This window comes from Peromyscus leucopus, chromosome 17, assembly GCF_004664715.2.
Source record: "Peromyscus leucopus breed LL Stock chromosome 17, UCI_PerLeu_2.1, whole genome shotgun sequence".
NCBI lineage: Eukaryota > Metazoa > Chordata > Mammalia > Rodentia > Cricetidae > Peromyscus > Peromyscus leucopus.
The window spans coordinates 19,178,676-19,194,054 of NC_051077.1; the positions used below are offsets into that span (position 1 = coordinate 19,178,676).

The 15,379-nt window shown below is 41.6% G+C and overlaps 1 protein-coding gene and 1 non-coding gene across 5 annotated transcripts in view; one reads left to right on the forward strand and one right to left on the reverse strand.

The window, feature by feature from the left end:
- Nrg1 (neuregulin 1) overlaps positions 1-15,379 on the reverse strand; it is a 1,050,531-nt gene that overhangs the window by 385,276 nt on the left and 649,876 nt on the right. The gene's annotated exons all lie outside the window — the stretch shown is intronic.
- LOC114698511 lies at positions 2,483-2,585 on the forward strand. Its single transcript, XR_003735365.1, has one exon. It is a non-coding gene; the product is annotated as a U6 spliceosomal RNA (small nuclear RNA).

A 15,379-nucleotide genomic window follows, 5' to 3' on the forward strand; every position in this document is an offset into this window, starting at 1 on the left:
AATCTCTCGATCTTTGGCAAAGAAATCTTGCAGGGGCCAGCAAAGTTTTCTCATAAAAGCCTATGGTTCATTATGGTCAAGCATGAAGTTAAAAAAGAAAAAGAAGAAGAAGAAGAAGAAGAAGAAGAAGAAGAAGAAGAAGAAGAAGAAGAAGAAGAAGAAGAAGAAGAAGAAGAAAAGAGAAAACAACCAGATTCACCACTGACACCTCACCCTTTTTCTTCTGGCTCACATAAGTAGGCAAGGTTAGTGCTCTATAGATCTGCCTGTCAGGTCACTGAAGCTGTGTGTGTGTTATGACTAAATGGACACTAAAATTTCTGAAGTTCGTAGCAGAGAAGACCATTAGCACACACATAAATGCAATTGGAATGCTATTTAAATTTCTATTATGAGAGAAAAACATGTTTAGTCTCTGTAAGACTTTATGTGCAAACTTTCAAATTTGAAGATGTAAAAATATTGATGTAAGCCTGACTCTGAACTTCATGTTACCTTTAAAAAATTAAAGAGGACCACAAAGATGGTTTAACGGAGTGGATCAGATATGTAAAGCAAAAATTGTTAGTAAATGAAACTCAGCATCAAATATCTATTTTCCTTTTCTTCTAGACATTTTCTGAGGTTTGTATCTGGAGGGTAGATTTGCAGACAGCCGAAACAAGCCGTCAAAACAGTTTTTAAGGTTCCTGTGAGTGACTCTGTGGCATAATGCTGATGAAATGGTTGGCTGAACTTTTTCTCTTCAGAACAGATTGCTCTGGCACTGTGAACCTGTCATGTCTGTCCACAACCCCAAGACAGAGGGTCCTGAAAACACTTTAAGAGGGTGACTTGTTTCTCGTATGCCTAAAGAGCTCATCACCATCAATTAGTATTAGTTAATCATCCAGATTGGTGTGGAGAGCTGAATTGCCTTTCGTTTGGATAAAAGCCCTTCTGCTGTTGAAGTGCTCCACGCCACCACCTCATTTATTCTACATGGTTAGGGAATGAGTCAATGTATGATGGTGAACTTTCTAGAAAATATAGGCTTGTTTGTTAAAAAGAAAAATCAGCTTATATGTAGCCATATTGGAAGAGGTCTCTAATATGTATCCATATCCACCTGTATTCTTACAAACGCTATAGGAAACAGATGCGAAATTCCTAAGGTCCTAATTATGAAAATTAACTACTTAACTAATGCAGAGAACATAGGGAAATGAGAGGACAGTTTTGTCTAGGAAGGGAACAGCATTGCCTTGAGGGTCCAGGCTGCTGGCAAACTCTGCCTCTGTCCCTTATTAGCTCTGCATATTTAATCAGGCCTTTGAACTTCTGACACAGCAGCTTCCTGCTTTAAAGGGAACATTTTAGGGATTGGAGAGATGGTTCAGCAATTAAGAGTACTGGTTGCTCTTCCAGAGGACTGGGGTTCAATTCTCAGCATTCACATAGTGGCTCGTAACAGTCTGAAACTCCAGTTCTGGGGGATCAGAGACCTCTTCTGGCATCTGCAGGCACTTTATGCAACATAAAGTACAGACAAACATGCGAGCAAAACACCCACATACAGAAAATAAAAAATAAATCTAAAAAATAATTTTAAAGGGAACACAATAGCATAAATGTAAACCAACCTTCATCTTTTGTTATTAGATAGTTTTGTCATGACTTTTAACATCTGATATATAACCTGTGGAATTTAATACTACAAAACCAGACAGCAGGCTTATGAAAACTGCATGTAATGGAATAAGAAATGTTTCTACCGATACCAGGGCTGGAATTTTTAGAGTGGTTTGCACTTGACTTCGAGACTTTTGACTCTGAACCTTAGTGTACAGGTTTCTACATCCTTTTTTTTTATTTGCAAAGATGCATTGACACATGAACTCAAAGGACTCAAAAAAGAATGTGACCCAAACAATCTGTCAAAACAACAACAGCTAGGGGAAAGTGTGAGAAAATGATTGAAATTTAGAACGGCAGAGCGGATGTTCATATGACTTGAGATGGGGTCTACACTGCCCTTGAGCTCCTCATTATCTGTGACTTTGAAAATAATAATAAATTAACTTTCCCAGCCTGGAAAATTCCCACTTCATAAACTGGTTGTGGAGACTAAATTGGGCAATGCACATCAAGTCTAGCATCTCACATGTGAGAATTAAATGTCGGCTGTTACAATTATCATCATCTCTAACAAATGTAAACGACACTGGACATTATGTGATGCTCTGAATGCTTCTCCGGCAAGATCTTTCACATCCCCTTCCCTCTCTCCTTGCTCTCTTTAACAAGGGTCTCACTATATCACTCAGGCTTGCCTCAAACTCATGATCTTCCTGTTCAGCCTCCCGATGAGCTGGCATTATAGGTTAGTATTAGTTAGGTATTTTTGTTTTGTTTCCTAACTCCCTCCCTTCCTTTTATTCAACTTGACACAAGCTAGAGAGTCATTTGGGAAGTGGGAACCTAGATTAAGAAAATGCCTCCCTTGCTCTCTTCAGCAATACTAAAATTGTAATGATACAGAGAAGATTAGCCTGCTCTCCTCAGGCAAGGATGACATGTAAATTTGTGAAGTGTACCATATTTTTGGAGAAAGGTGGACACCAAACAAGCAGCTTGTTTACTGTGACAAAGACCATAAAAAAAAGCAACCTTAGTTCCTTTTCTTGTTTGTTGTGTTTAGTCATACTCAGACTGTTTGTGTTTTTTTATTCATTTATTTTATTTTATTTTATTATTTTATCACTGTCCCTTAGATGCCTGTTTGTTTTCCAAGGAGAGACAGAAGAGGTGTGGATCTTAGTGGGAGGGGAGGTGGGGAGGAACTGGGAAGAGCAGGGGGAGAGGAAGCCACAATCAGAATATAGTCTATGAATAGAATCTATTTTCAATAGAAGAATAAAATCACAAATGAAAGTGCCGCTGCTGTGGGATGGTCTTTCTGTGCTGTGAATATGGGTTGCTACCATTGATTAATAAAGAAGCTGCTTTGGCCTATGGCAAGGCAGGTCAGAGCCAGGTGGGAAATCCAAGCAAAGAGATAGAAAGAGAAGAAAGGCAGAGTCAGAAAAAAACCCTGTGGGCCTCTGGGGGAGCAAGGTGTATTGGAACACAGGTAAAGCCATGAGACACATGGTAATATATAGATCAATAAAAATGGGTTAATTTAAGATAAAAGAGCTAGCTAGCAATAAGCCTGAGCCATAGACCAAACAGTTTGTAATTAATATAATCCACTGTGTGTTTATTTGGGACTCAACAGCTGTGAGATACAGGAAAACTTCCAGCTACATGCCTCCATTAGATTGGCTTGTAGGCAAATCTGTGGGACATTTACTTGGTTAATGATTGGTATGGGTGGCTGGGTGGTGGCGCATGCCTTTAATCCCAGCATTTGGGAGGCAGAGCCAGGCAGATCTCTGTGAGTTCAAGAACAGCCTGGGCTACCAAGTGAGTTCCAGGAAAGGCGCAAAGCTACACAGAGAAACCCTGTCTCGAAAAACCAAAAAAAAAAAAAAAAAAAAAAAAAAAGAGATTGGTATGGGAAGGTCCAGTCCACTGTGGGTGCTATTAACCTTGGACAAGTGGTCCTGGATTGTATAAAAAAGCAAGCTAAAAGAGCCACAAGGAAGGAGCAAGCCAGAAAGCAGCATGCTTCCAAGGCCTCTGCTTTATTCCTGCCTCTAGGTTTCCTGACTTGAGTTCCTACCCTGACCTCCATTCACAGAAGACTGTAAACTGTGAGATGAAATAAACCTTTTTCTCACCAAGTTGCTTCTGTATGGTCTATCAAAAATGGCATCTAACGATGAGGTCTAACAGAACAGACTTAAACATATTTACAAACAGGCGTCATCTCAATAATTAGCACATTTAATATATTTCATAGTGAAGATGCTTATCTTTTTTAGATTGTAACTGCTCCAAGATGAGAGGGAAGTAAAAATGGGAGTTTAGGAATGGAGGGAGAAGATGAATTAAGTACGAGTTTATGTTATTATTAAAATACTGTCTGAGTTATCTGGTTTCTTTATTAATTATAAGCACCAAAACTTAGAGATCTATGACTTGACGGTCAACTTCACAATAGCCTTTTGAGGGAGAGAGAACCAGAGCACATAGAGATAATTACAGGAAGAACATTCTTCTCAAAATACACAATTCCATCACCAGTTACCTAGTTACATTTCCCTATGCCAGTCAGCTAAACGGGCGATGGGTTTTGTTTTTCATGTATTTTATCAGAGTTCTATTTTTTTTTTCTCTTGCTTCTCCATTGAAGGTAAATCTGAGCTTTGAACTCCCCTGGATGTTCCTTGGGCATGGCCAAGTCTACATTGCTCAGAAAACTTGAAGTCAGTGAAACAACTGATGGGAGATGCTTAACACTTAGGTTTAAGTTAAAAAGTGAATTGACATGTGAGCATCTTCTGGTGTGGAGTGGCTGCCTTGACATATATGTGCTTATCCAACGTAATTGTGCCATTTGTTTTCTATGAAATGGGAGCACAAAAATAGCTACATACACTAGTGCATTCTTCTCTATTGAAGGACGTAAAAATATTTCATAAAATGATAGTCTTGTTCATAGCTTACTGGAAATATCAGGGCACACTGAGAATGGAATTTAACTAAGGTCATATAAAATCAGTACCAGGTGGGTAAGAGAATCCAGGTTTTCAGAGGAAAAAAAAAAAAAACAGAGGGGCCCCACATCAATGAGTGCTTTTTTTTTCCCAGCATTTTCTGCATATACACATCAACACAAAAACGCCTCAAAGGCTAGCTTTCATGATGCGCATGCTCAATAGTTATCAAGCATTTTGTCATTTTAGGATATCATGTGATTAGCAAACACCAAGTTAAGACTACTGAGAAACTCAAACCAACTGAGATAATTCAGATCAAGCTCTTCAGGGGAGAGGAGAAGCAGGCTACTGCATTTCCACACACTTTCAACAAACTGCACAAAAGGAAATGATCAAAACCCAAAGATGTCAACCAACTACAGCACAGCTGCTGGTACTCTTGAGTGTGGGCACACATGTGTGCAGCTGTATACATCCATATGTGCACATGTGTGCGGCTGTATACATCCATATGTGCACATGTGTGTGGACGATGAATGTAAGCCTCGGGCACTCTCCATGTTGTGTACTGAGGCAAGTTCTCTCACTGAGCCTGGAGCTCAGAGAATCTATTAGTTTAGTTAGTCAGTATGGCAAATGGGGGGGGGGTGCTGTCTCTGCCCCACCCCCTCCCCCGGTGCCAAGATTTTCTGTAGACATCACATCTACTTGGCTCTGACAGAGGTTCAGAGGATCTAATCTCCAGTCCTCACACTTGCCTAGAAAACATGCCCCCCCAAAGCGATCTCCTCCACTTATTATGGGCTATTTTCTATGCCACTCCTCTTCATCCTCCTCCTCTAACATCATTGTCTCCATTTTACTCTCCTCCTTCCCTCCTTTCTTCTGAAGAAGACAGATCCATTTTGTGCTAAGGCACGTTAAAGGAACAGCCTGATACATTTCCTTCTGTAACACGTGTCCCCAGGTTTCAGGCCAAGAGAGAGCAGTCCTTTTGTTTCAGGTACCGAATGCTGCAAGTCTGTGAGGGGCAAATTAAGCTCAATGCTAAGAACAATAGTAAAGCGTAAGTCTGAGAACATGGGGCCATGACTGGAAGTTTTGGTTCAACCCAAAGACATGTCCCCTCATGTAAAGCATTTCAATCTCCTTTCTTAGGCTATTTTATTTCTGAGAAGACAAATGGCCTCGGTAACAGCTATTGATCTCTCCAACACTGATGCTGTTACAAGAAAATTGACTTCGTAGCTTACAGGGAGATGCACTTGTGGCCTCGCAGAACTACTGTGGATTGGTGATGTGCCTCCTGACAGCTCAGGGTTCCCTTTCCTTACCACATCAATTTGTTTCCCTCCCTTTCTTCCTCCCTCCCTCCTCTCCCCCTCTCCTGCCTCCTTCTCTCTTTCCCATCCTTTCTTTGGGCAGAAGTTCCTTTTGTTTCTTTAGACATTCAGTATCCTTTCCTTAACTCAAAACCTGACTCCTGGAAAGAGATCAAATTAAATTCATTAAATTTAATCAATTAAAGGTTTAGTGAGAAGTTGGTGACAAGTCCAGGTGGGATACTAACCTCAAAGGCAAGGGAGCTTTGAGTCTAAAATCCATTCAGATCTGGAAACCTTTTGTGATGGCTACTCTTCATTGCCAGCTTGATTTGGGCTTTAAACCACCTCCGTAGCCATCTAGGTGTGTCTGTGAGGTTGTTTCCTGAGAAGATCAGCTGAGGGGAAAGATTCAGCCTGATGTCCCCTGGCACCATGTGTGACCTGGGAGCCTGAAGGGATAAAAGGAGAAAGCCGGGAGACTCCCTGCATTCCTTTGGCTCCACTTCCTGGCCATGATGGCGTGCGCACTGCTGCTATGCTCTGCCTCATTCTCTTGGCGTGAAGGACTTCTCACCCATTGGATGCCATGAATGAAATAAGCCTTTCTCCCCGTAGTTGGTTATGTCAGACACTCTATCCCAGTGGAGAGAGAGGGAAAGCATGATGCCTCTGCTACTCAAATAAAGTGTGAGTCCAGTTACCTTTTGTCACCTTGGTTGTCTCTACTGTCATTCAGTACTGGGCCATACTCTCACCACGACTGTCTATGAGACCACACTTGGCCATGTGACAACAGCCTTCTCCCTCTTTACAAAGTTTCTTCAGAAGACATAAGCGCCCTGATCAAACACTCAAAATGGATCCCCCCACAATGAGGATGATTTTCAATCCCACCCTGGCCTGATAGCGCCTATAGAATTCCACCATCATCCCTTGCCAAGTTCTTCCAGTTCATCCTATAGTTGCCTATCCTGAAGTCACATGGACTTTTATGAAAAATGTTTTTGTTAGTTCTCTGAGAATTTCATGGAATTCATTCTGACCATAGTTCACCTCTAGCTCTTCCTTCTCATTTTTTTTTCTTTTCTTTTCTTTTTCCAGACAAGGTCTCTCTGTATAGCCTTGGATGTCCTGGGACTTACTCTGTAGGCCAGGCTGGCCTCTGCCTCCCAAGTGCGGGGATTAAAGGCATGTGCTATTATTGCCTGGTCTAGCTCCTTCTAATTTCTCTAAGACTCAACCCCTCTACCCTAATCCTCCAGCTTTGGGTCCTGCTTGTTTTTGATAAAAACTTATACTTTCTAATTTGTGCTACTCTTATAACCCTGGATATAAGGCCATCCACCAGGGCATAGCCAACAAACCAGGAGCCACACCCTTCAAGAAAACTGACTCTTCCTCCCCCAAAAGCAAAAAACTGCCAGTAGCTTCTCCCTCAGAGGAGTAGGGGCTCAAGATCTCCTTCCTACAGCAAACAACAACCTTGACTGGCTTGACAGTATGGAAGTCTTGTACAGGCAACAACATCTGCTATGAGTTCATGAGGACAGAGATGCTGTCACATCCAGAAGACACTGACTGTTTCATTCTAGTCTTTCCTGGCCTCTGGCTCTTATAATTTATCTATCCCTCTTCTGTCATGGTGCCTGAGCTTTGGAGGGTGGGGCTGAACATGACAGTGTTATGTATTCTCGACACTTTAACTAGTTGTAGTTTTCGGTGTTAACTACCATCCAGTACGTGAAGCTGCCTATCCCGTGAGATCTGAGAGCTGCAGTAATCTATGGGCAGAGGGATACAGATGTGTGGCGCAGCCTGATGCTAGCAGACAATTGTTGTAACTTTAGTCTCCATAAACCTATGAGGCTCATTCCCACTTCATGGGATTTTCATTATTTTATTCTCTGCCTGGACTCCTGCCTTCAACCTCAGGATGACTTAAGACATTTTCTGAGAGTCCATATGAAAGAGCTCCCTGACAGTATGTGGTTAGTATTCTCTCCCTCATGTCTGTTTTGTTCCTATTTCACTAACCATTGCTTTACGTTGCCAAATTCTATTATTATTATTATTATTATTATTATTATTATTATTGTTATTATTATTAGTCCCCTCTCACTAAAATGGAATGTCTTCTTCACCTTTTTTGCCTATCACTCTATTTCCAGAGTATTTGTGAGTGTTCAGTAAGCAGAAGGCTCTCAATAAATGTACAATTAAGGCCAAAAAATGATAACAAAAGACTGGAAAAATATTTTCAGACATTTTATCTTGAATTAAATGAAGAGAATACTCTGTGTTAGGAGAATTCTGCTATGCATGAGCTGTTCCATTAATGGAGCGGGCCTCATCCCACAGAAACTCTCTTTGGACAAACCATGATGCACTCTGTAATTAGTAATGGTCCTTTTTACTTACCACGTCATGGATTTATGTATGTGGGTGTGGGAGGGGTATCTTTTCCTGTGTGTTTTGAGTGAAGAGGGGATACTAGCAAAGCCCTTTCTCTTAGCTTTATAGTTTATTGTATCAGGTACATACAGATATAACCTGACAGTGCATGTTTCTTGAGACTTATGACACTCTGAGCATAGTACAAACATTACCTCTCTCAGACTACATTTCTTTCTGACATCAAACCATCATGTTACTCTTGATTATCAACCTGATTGGATTGAGAGTCATCAAGGAAATTACCAAAATATCCCCCAGGGTATGTTTGCAAGGAATTTCTAGAGATTAGATCATCTGGAAAGGCAGTGACCTATGGAATAGATTAATCCTTTGATGGATTTAAAACATGATGGCATTATTGAGAGGTGTTGAAAGACAGGAGATGAGGCTTAGTTGTAGGAAGTAGGTCATTAGGGTGGGAATATGTCCTTCTGCATTCCCTTTGCTTGGCTTCCTGACCTGCCATGAGGTGAATCACTCTGTTTTACCATGCTTTCTCTGCTATGGTTCAGTGAGAAGAAGAAGAAGAAGAAGAAGAAGAAGAAGAAGAAGAAGAAGGAGAAGGAGAAGGAGAAGGAGAAGGAGAAGGAGAAGGAGAAGGAGAAGGAGAAGGAGAAGGAGAAGGAGAAGGAGAAGGAGAAGGAGAAGGAGAAGGAGAAGGAGAAGGAGAAGGAGAAGAGAAGGAGAAGGAGAAGGAGAAGGAGAAGGAGAAGGAGAAGGAGAAGGAGAAGGAGAAGGAGAAGGAGAAAAAGAAAGACAGACAGAAAGGAAGGAAGGAAGGAAGGAAGAAAGAAAGAAAGAAAGAAAGAAAGAAAGAAAGAAAGAAAAAGAAAGAGATGAAAGGACATGGCTACTCCAAGGTATGGTGGAGGAGGAAGTTTACTGTAGATAAAAGGGAGAGCATAACTAGAGGTAGGGATATCTGGATGAGTTTAGAGTGGGCAGAACCAGACTGATCTGTGCAATGTGAGGGGGTGGTGTGTATGGGGAGCCAAACCAGAAGACCAGGAGGGTAAATGTAGCCAAAAAAGCCAGGTAACCAAAATGGTTGGATTAAATAAGGAAGAGCAGCTGGGGGAAAGACCACCAGCCCCTGGACTGGAGAAGTTTAGGGTAGAGGGTGAGTATGCCATCCAAGAGGGCCCTGTCACAGGTAGAGGCTGAGGGATGCAGGGAGAACCTGGCAGTCAGGTCTGCTTTGATATGTTAAATAGGTACCTTAGCCATTTGTCCCTAGACCTAACAATGATAAACTAAATCCTTTGAAACCATGAGCTAAAGTAAGCCTTTCATGTCTTAAGTTGTTTCTTTCAGCCATTCTGCCATAGATCTGCAAAGGAAATACAGTCATTCAGAATTTCTGTCACAACCAAGGTTCAAAACAAGTGTGTAACAGAACCAGGTTTATAAGTTGGGGCTCCATATATCAATCCATGTAAACTAAAGTTGTCTACATAGTAAAGTGATTGGAGTCCTGTTATGTACAAGGTACGAAATTCTGTTTTTATACTCTCTCATAATATTTTCCCAGTAGTGGTGAGAATTTCAGTTCGGAGGAATTCAGAATATTCTTCTTGGCCTTTCAGCTCTCAAACACAACATTTATGAAAGAAAATAAAAGCATGGAAGAAGGAGGGGCTGCTGAGGTCCCATCTCCATCCTCATCCAAGGAGCTCTTGACAGTTGATGGTCGCTATAGGATAGAGACTCACTTTTCTGCGAGGGTGGCCACTGGCAGGTTGCCTGTGCCTTCGTAAAGAGCCCCACGGCTGTACACATGTGAGCATCATTGGACTCGGAAGGTTGTTTTTTAAAAAAAAAGTCTTGAAGTTGGAAGGAAGATAAACTGGGTATAGAAGAGAGGGATTAAGCGACTGATATGCTTAAGATATATTGTATTCCTTCATAAAATTAAAATAAAACATGAGTAACTATCTTTATGGCCTACGGAGGAAAACTTGGTCCCATGCTAACAGGGGAAGACATTCAAAGCTCAGGAGCTCTGCCTACCTGACAGCAGTGAGGCATGACACAATCAATTTTGATTAGACTTCTTAATAAAACTTGTTTTCTGAAAGGATTTGATAAGCTCATCCATATAGGCTTATAAACCGATTCCAAAATTTGGGGGAAGATTTGCTTCAGCAATGAAGAAAGCCTCCCTTTCTTAAACCAGAAGAATAAAGCTGAAAAAGGGAGTTTCCTGGTAGCAAGTAGGTAAGTTCGAGTGACTAGAGGCAGCGATCGCTACATAACATTCTGAAACCGTTAGCTAATTCCTCTATCTCTGTTACTTGAGTTCAAGTCCTCCTCGCACTATCAATTTCTGATAGTTATTTTTCTTAACCCTCCATTTCCTTATCTCTGAAGTGGAAATAACAACACTGCATTTTCAGGCACAGTCGTGAGATAAATGCATTCAATGTGTCCATCAGCAAGTGTGCTGCTGACTCTGAGGCCCACTGTGACCCCGACCGTTGGTATCTGAAGACTGTACACTCAGCTTGCTGGATTGATTTGGGGAAATAACTTATCTATATTTTCCCCCACATTCACCATACTTCATCTTGCTCGTGTCTGCTAGAGAACAGAAAACAGGTCTATCAAAGTATCAAAACATTAATAATCAAATTGAACAATTACTTTGTTGGCCTTGATGGACTTTCTGAATTCCAACCCGATAGCTGGCTATTCGACTTCCTTCCCCATTTTTGCATGCCTTCATTTTATGAAATGGGGCCTCATTAGTAACCAATTGCTAAGGAGAAGTAACTGGCAAAGGCCCGAGCTCTTACATGCCTAAGGGCTATGGAATGCCACAGCTTTTGTTTTTCTCCGCTAGAAGAGATGCAAATATTTAACCATGAATCATCTGAGCCAGGACTTCCTCGTGGCCACAGTGGCAGGCCTTGCCGAATCTTTCTTTTGTCAATGTCTGGATAATCAGGGGCCTCGGAGGATATTTACTCAACTTCTGATCCGGCTTTGTTCCTCCTTTTCCGTGCGAGTGCCCTCTGGAAAGCCTCAGCTCTTGGATTATTTTTTCTAGGATTCCACTGAGCCTTTCCATATTAGTGATAAGTGGAAAGCTTTCGTGATTCCTATCCAACACATTCTTCTGGTCTCTGTTGTTACTCAGTCAACAAACACTGCTGAGCGCCTTCCCTTCCGTAGGCCAGACGCTAAAGGGACTACCGGAGAAAAGGTTGAAAACAGACAAGTTCCAAATGAAAGAAAGCCTAGTCTGATACATGCTACTGATGAGTTAAAAGGAAAAGATGAAGGACCGTACTGAAGAGGAGGATGGACTGGATGGGACCATGTACAGATTATTCATTGTGCATGAGGGAGCTCAGGCAAGAAGGGCACAGAGAGATTTGCAAAGGAAATTGCACTTCAGTGTGACATTCCCAAGGGACCTGTGGAGAGAGAGACATTACTCCAAGCTGAGGTTTGGCACACACAAAAACATGGTGGTGGTACGAAAGATTAGTGGTACCTCACAGCTGGGCAGAACACACATTTCATACATGTAGTCATAGGCAGGAACCTGGTAGTGGTGACTACATCCCAAAGCGCAGCTGTCTAGAGACAATGGTGTTTGTAACAATGCTCTATAGTAGGTTTCCTTAAGAAAACGCATTAATAAATGGGAGAATTCACTTTTAATCTAGTAACAATTAATAGATACTTGTTTGACTTAAAAAAAAAAACACTTATTAGATGAGTTCACTAAGTAGTAAGTTTTTACCACACATTCAAGTTATTCCCCTACCAAGATTTGAATTTTTCAAAACTCATAGAAATTATAATTAAAATGTTAATAATTTTAAACTAGTGTTTTTTCTAAAATCCTATTTTAAGCATAAAAAAACCCCTCATATTTAGTAAAGTGATCTCATTATGCCCAGCACAGTGTCTAAAGCATAACGATTACAGAGAGCCCCTGCAAGCTAAGTAAAATAGCTGAATGCATGTGGTCCATGTGTGCTGAGGAAGGAATGCCATGAGGCAGGTGAAAAAATTCATTTGGATTTTGCCATGTGATCTGGAGCAACTGCAGAGTGAGAAAATCAACATCCAAGGGATTACATTTCATACAAGCACATTTTTTAAATGCTAGTGATTTCCATTGTCGTGGGTGAGAAGCACATATGTAGAAGGCACACAGGTTTATGTGTATTTCCCAAATAGACACCTCTGAGGAGAGGATGGCACATGATGTTTAAAATGAAAAGGATATGCATGAGTCCCATTTAATTATGGCTGGATGAGTTTGGGTGGGTGGCACACTAAACAATGCATGAAAGGTTAAAACCCCAAATTTAACCATGTCGTATGGCAGAGTAATAGGATTTGGAGTAGCTTTCTCCGTTAGGTATATTTAGGGATTCATTTCATTTTTTATAACGATCATGTATGACTTATATAATAAAAGTTATTTTTATCTGGAGAAATTGTGAATTCACAGCTTGGTGTGTATCATGGATAAGCAAGCAGGAGGCAGAAAACCACACACTATAGTCATTCACCACATCTGTTTTGAATCTGAAGTTCCCAGGTTTGAAACCCAGTTCTTCTTTCTACCTGTGTGACCAAAACTATGTATTTAATTCTGCATGCTTCCAGTTTCCTTGACTGTGAATTAGCCAAAATAACAGCACCTACTTCTGTAGAGTGGTGAAAAGAATCAGTCAGTAATCACTTATAAGTCACTTCGATTAATGTCTGACGTGGAGCAAAAATTATACAGATGACTGTTACATTAAATAAAACATTATAATTATCTTAGGGTTTCTATTGCTGCAAAGACACACCTTGGCCAGAAAGCAAGTTGGGGAGGAAAGGGTGTTTTGGGCTTACACTTCCATATCAGTGTTCATTATTGAAGGAAGTCAGGACAGGAACTCAAATAGAGCAGGAATCTGGAGGCAGGAGCTGATACAATGGCCATGGAGGAGTGCTGCTTACTGGCTTGCTCCTCATGGTTTGCTCAACCTGCTTTTAGAACCCAGGACCACCAGCCCAGGGATGGAACCACCCACAATGGTTCCATCATCAATCACTAATAAAGAAAATGACTTACAGGCTTGCCTACAGCCTGATCTTAGGGGATCTGAGGCATTTTATTAATTGAGGTTCCCTCCTCTCACATGACTTTAGCTTGAGTCCAATTATTATCCAGTACAATAATAGAGCATCCTGAGTGCTGCAATGAAACCCTCCCAGGAAGACTGTGAACAGGCAGAGAAGTGACTGACTCAACCAGCCAATTGTCAAGAAGAGGATGGGGGCAGGGTGTGTATCTATGGGAAGAATAAAATTGAACCACTCTCGAAGTGTTCAACTCAGAATTAGGAAGACAGAAAATGGAAAATCATATTTCCCAGGAATACAGGAGGACAAAGTTCTACCTAGAAAAGGGGCTACTCTTGCTGTCTTCTACTTCCAGCGCCAAAGGTAGTCAAAATTGTTCATGTGTGAAGAATGAATTCAGCATATGTTACCTATCCCATCATGGGTCTGTATAAGTACCATATTTCTGTCTGCTTTATTGAACATATTCTTCCCACCCTCTCTCATAGACAGAGGTCTCACTCTGTAGACCAGGCTGGCCTTGAACTTACAATGTAGCCCAGACTGGCCTTGAATTCAAGGTGATTCCTTCCTCAGCCTCCCCAGGGCTGGATTTACAGGTACCAGCCACCAAAGCCAGCTTCCTTTACTGAACTGAAGAAATATGTCCTTCAAAATCCTACTGCCTTGTCTGGTGCAGTTCCATTGGACATAGTCATCTTGTTGAATAAACTATGCTAAGTGCCCGATTGATCAATGGCATCTGAACTTCTGTAAAAGCCCAGACACGTGTGTAACACCCCGTTAGATATTCCAAGTTAGGTCATCACACAGTGGGTTTTCATCATGCCCGAGCTAGCCCGTGTCAATCACAGTTAGTCACTCCTCTTCCTACCCACCTTCTGACCTCGTCACTACCTTATTGCTCACACTTCCTTCGGTTATCTCAGCATTCTTTCAGGTTATGATGTAAAAGTCCTCAGGGCATATGATTTGAATACGGATCAAAAGATAATCTTCTCTTTGTAAAAAAAAAAAAAAAAAGTGTCTGTGAATATTAACCTATGAAGGAGCAAGTTATGAGCAAGACGTTGATTGGAAAGATGAGCAATAGATGAACGGAGGCAGGGAGGGGGAGGGGAAAGAAATTGCTGTCCCTACTGAAGAAAGAAGAATGGGAAATTGTTACAGTAGGAACCTGGGGGAGAAGTTCATCCATGGGACTTCCATGATGATGACATTCGGAGGATTTCAGCATTCCTCAAAAGGGCGAAAGAGGTTGTCATAGGATGCAATAATGGGAAGGGAAATAGAAACTATAAAACCACAACAATAAAAACCAACAAGAAAGTACAGGAGGAAAATCACCTTAAATTCTACATAGGGAAAAGGGGAGTATAGGCAGAGAACAGGGTTCACTGGTCCCCAAACCTAATAATACCCTGACTTCAGCGACTGCACAGTACTTTAGCAGGAAGAGTTTAACACCACCCCCAGACAATGCGACAACGGTGGGTGCCACAGGTATGGCTCAGATCCAGCCTTCAGCGAAACTCATGACCCCAACTGCTGGAAATCTGGCCTGATGACAACTCACAGTTTTAGCCTTCACTAGGGGCTGCCTTCAGCTGAAAATAATCTTTTATCTTGCTTGCCCCAGAGGCATACCTTTTCCTGGGGGGAGCTCCTAGGACTCCAAGAGAGACACATGCATGCCTGACCATGGACCCCTGCGTAGTTCAGGGCAGTTCTAAGGGGCCACTACCATTCCAGAGCTGGTGGGATGTACTGAGGGCTCTGCAGTAGGTGAATCCCAGCTGCCCTTCCGAGGCAACCTCCACTCCTTCACAGGCTCTTTTGCAGGTGGAGCCCGCTGAACTTGCAACACTAAAATCCCTATCCACATCTGTGAAGTTGATTGGAAGTAATTCGTCAGAC